The 4,458-nt window shown below is 42.9% G+C and overlaps 1 pseudogene; it reads left to right on the plus strand.

Annotated features, from left to right (window-relative positions):
- The first annotated feature begins 957 nt into the window (after positions 1–957).
- Positions 958–1,455, plus strand: LOC112627030 (annotated as a pseudogene).
- Positions 1,456–4,458: the final 3,003 nt, after the last annotated feature.

Consider the following 4,458-nt stretch of genomic DNA (forward strand, 5'->3'; position numbering starts at 1 on the left):
ACAGCTGAGGTAACTCCACATACAACGATTTCCAGAGGAAGAGAGAACACGTGTCCTGACAACTCTTTGGCAAGAGCAAGAAAATTTCCCAGAAATCCTCCCCAAATTATTCTTGTATCCCTCTGGTGAGTACTGGGTCATTTACCTATCCTCCAACTATTCATGGTGGCCAAGGTGATAAGAATAAGCTCACCAAGGCTCACTGTTTATTAGCTCACATATATCTCAAAGTTAAAAGCTGTGGAGTAGGGAACACTATTACCGTTAAGGAGGGGTACAAAGTTGGACAGAGACACCTATGTTAGAACCTATGCAGTCAGGAAGAACCTTCATTTCTTTTGATAATCCTCTCAGTTGCTATTTCACATACAGAAAAAAATTAAAAAACACTTTTAGGCCCTTCTCTTTCCTTCACAAGGATGATTTTTTTTTTTTTTTTTTTTTTTTTTGAGAAGGAGTTTTATTCTTGTTGCCCAGGCTGGAGTGTGATGGTGCAATCTTGGCTCACCTCAATGTCTGCCTCCTGGGTTCAAGCGATTCTCCTGCCTCAACCTCCCAAGTAGCCGGGGTTACAGGCATGCACCACCATGCCTGACTAACTTTGTATTTTTAGTAGACACGGGGTTTCACCATGTTGGTCAGGCTGGTCTCGAACTCCTGACCTCAAGTGATCCACCTGCCTCAGGCTCCCAAAGTGCTGGGATGACAGGTGTGAGCCACCATGCCTGGCCAAAGATGAAATTTTAATAGTAAAAGGAGAAGAAAAGCAGCACTGGTGATGACAGCATCCCCACTTTCTCGTCTTTATCGGCTTGGGCTGTCATTACAAAACGCCATAGACTAGTTGGCTTAACTAACATGAATTTATTTTCTTCCAGTTCTGGAGGCTGGGAAGTTCTAGATCAAGGTGCAGGCAGTTTCCACAGGAGGCCTACACGCCGCCACTGTGCTGCCACCATGTCTCTAGTGATCCCTGAAAAGTTCCAGCATATTTTGCGAGTACTCAACACCAACATCGATGAGTGGTGTAAAATAGCCTTTGCCATCACTGCCATTAAGGGTGTGGGTCAAAGATATGCTCATGTGGTGTTGAGGAAAGCAGACATCGACCTCACCAGGAGGGTGGGAGAACTCACTGAGGATGAGGTAGAACGTGTGATCACCATGATACAGAATCCACACCAGTGCAAGATCCCAGTCTGGTTCTTGAACAGACAGAAGGATGTAAAGGATGGAAAATATAGCCAGGTCCTAGCCAATGGTCTGGACAACAAGCTCCGTGAAGAGCTGGAGTGACCAAAGAAGATCTGGGCACAAAGAGGGCTCTGCCATTCCTGGGGCCTTCATGTCCGAAGCCAGCACACCAAGACGACTGATCACGGTGGCCATACTGTGGGTGTGTCCAAGAAGAAATCAGTCTATAGGCCTTGTCTGTTAGTAGTTTATATACCTTAAAACAAGTAAACAAAGAAAACAAACCAAAAAAACGGTGAAGGCTGACTCAGTTCCCCAGTGAGGGCCCTCTTCCTGCCTTGCAGACTGCCACTTTCTTGCTGTGTCCTCACAAGACAGAGAGGTCAGATTTCCTTCTCTCTCTTCCTCCTTTCTTTTTTTTTTTTTTTTTTTTTTTTTTGAGGTTGAGTCTCACTCTGTTACCCAGGCTAGAGTGCAGTGGCACGATCTCAGCTCACTGCAACCTCTGCCTCCTGAGTTCAAGCAATTCTCCTGCCCCAGCCTCCTGAGTAGCAGGGATTACAGGCGTGTGCCACCACGCTCGGCTAATATTTTTGTATTTTTAGTAGAGACGGAGTTTCACTATGTTGGCCAAGCTGGTCTCGAACTCCTGACCTCAGGTTATCCACCTACCTAAAGTGCTGGGATTACAGGCGTGAGCCACTGTGCCCGGCCTCTCTTCCTCTTTTTAACAAAGCCATAGTCCTATCAGATTAGGGCCTTACCCTATGAACTCATTTAACTGTAATTATCTCCTAAAGATTCTTTCTCCAGATACAATCACATTGTGGGTTAGGGTTTCAATATATAAATTTGCAGGGGACACAATTCAGTCCATATCAGTAACCCAAGTGTTAATCACTGTGAGAATTGAAGGGTGGGGTGGGATGAAGTACAAAAGAAGTAATGAATCTGTTTCCTGTTTTCAGGAGCTTATGGTCTTATTGGGGAGGTAAGACAAATAAATTATAAATAAGAACAAATGCTGTGAGGTAGAGTGAATGCTGAGGGCACTCCAGAGCGACAGGGATCAATAAGGGTTGGAAGGGGCCGGGAAACTTTTATTTATGTATTGAAATGGGGTCTTGTTATGTTACCCAGGCTGTTTTTGTTTGTTTTGTTTTGCTTTTTAACACAGTGTCTCGCTCCATCACCAGACTGGAGTGCAATGGCATGATCTTGGCTCACTGAAACCTCTGCTTCCCAGGTTCAAGCTACTCAGCTGCCTGAGTAGCTGCGATTACAAGTGCATGCCACCATGCCCAACTAATATTTGTATTTTTAGTAGAGGCGGGGTTTCACCATGTTGGCCAGTCTGGTCTCGAACTCCTGACCTCGAGTGATCCGCCGGCCTCAGCCTCCCAAAGTACTGGGATTGTGGGCATGAGCCACTGAGTCCGGCCCCAGGCTGGTTTTGAACCAGGTTCAGGTGATCCTCCTGCTTCTACTTCCCAAAGTGCTGAGATTATAGGGATGAATCACCAGTGGCCGACTGATCAAAAAAACTTCATGGAGCAGTTGACACTTAATCTGGGTTTTTAGAATGGTTGGAAGGGCGTGAGGAGTGTGTGACAGGACAGAAACCTAGACCAAGAGAGTGGCAATGGTGGGCCAAATACCACCTTGTTCTTAGAGAAAACGGACTTTCTAATTGAGGCAGTGGAGTGAATGGGTGAAGAGAGTGGTTCCTTTAACAGAAATCAGAAATTCCAGGAGGGAAGATGTAGGGATGTGGTTAGATATATGAGGAAGGATGAGGAGTTCATTTTAGAAATATTTGTTTTGAGAAACTGGAGAATTTACCAAGTAAAATATCTGTAATGTTATTAATAATAAGGGCAAAGAGATGAGTGAAAGTAGGACTGATGATAATAGATATTTAAATCATCAAAGGGTTGATAATTTAGGCTGAGGGAATGAATGATCTTTTTGAGAAAATGCGAAGGGTGATGTATGTAAGAAAAGACCTTAGAAGCCATCACCATCACCAGCAAGGATCCAGCAATAGTTAATGGCATAATAACTTGAAACTATTGGAAATGTAATGGATCCAGTTCTAATTTTCTCAGTTTATACATAGCATTTAGTGTTAAGTAAAATAAATGTTTGTTGATTGACTTGATAATTGAACGAATGTTAGAAGTTTAAAATTCAAAAAGCCTAATGTGCATTAGGGATTTAAAGAAAAAATATATATGTATATGTTATATATAAGTGTGTGTGTGCATGTATTTTAAATTTAGAGATGGGATTTTGCCATGTTGCCCAGGCTGTGAACTGCTGGGTTCCTTTTTCATTTGTTTGATTTTTTTTTTTCAGGGATGTTTTGAAGTCAAACCAGTTTTTCCACTTCCATTTAATTAAGTGTTTTGAGCATTATTTATTATTCATAACACTGAAGAAATGAAAAGCAGAAGAGGTTCTCCCATCACGTGAAAGGATTAATTAGTTCAGTTTTCCGAGGCGTCATCTGACTGTCAAGACAGTTCAGGTACATTCACTGAGACATTTCCAGTGGGCAAGGAGCCTGGGAGAGCACTGCGCTGTGACCTAGTTTTCCCTTTGGAATCAGGTCCTCTCTCCTGCGTTTACCTTGGCCTCTCCCACCCCTTGGCAGGTCCACTCCCATTGACCTTTCTCTCTGTACCAGCAGCTGCTGCTGACTGTCCAGCCTTACTCACCTCTGTGAAAACAGTGTATAGCGGTCTGCCTTTAAATTTCCTATTCCCATCTGGACCTCACTTAGGAGCTCAGCGCTGCTCACAATTGAACCTGAAATTCTGGGTCTTCTAATCTCTTCTCTCCAGCTGGCAATATTTACCACTCTGATGTCTAGTTCTTGTGGAGTCTTGTGGGATGCATGAGTTTTATGCTAATGGGGGTGTTTCTGAAGACAAAGCCTTGGGTCAGATAAAAGGTTAATTGATATGTGTAGTGTGACAGTAAAATGCAAGGACTTTAGATTCAGATAGTCCTGGATGTGGATTAGTTTTAATTTGGCAGGTGTGTGATTTGGGAGAGTTGCTCAATCTTTTTGTGAACATTATTTCCCCAACTAAAAAAAATAGACAAAATACTAATCTTTGAAAGTTGTTGTAAGGATTAATAAGATAATGTACATAAAGAGACCTTGCACAATACCTGGCTTATTGTAAGAGCTTGATAGGACAATATTTATATGACAGGCCAAGAAAATATGTCTGCCATTTTCCACTTCCCAAATCA

The sequence above is a fragment of the Theropithecus gelada genome, chromosome 6, assembly GCF_003255815.1.
Source record: "Theropithecus gelada isolate Dixy chromosome 6, Tgel_1.0, whole genome shotgun sequence".
Lineage (NCBI taxonomy): Eukaryota > Metazoa > Chordata > Mammalia > Primates > Cercopithecidae > Theropithecus > Theropithecus gelada.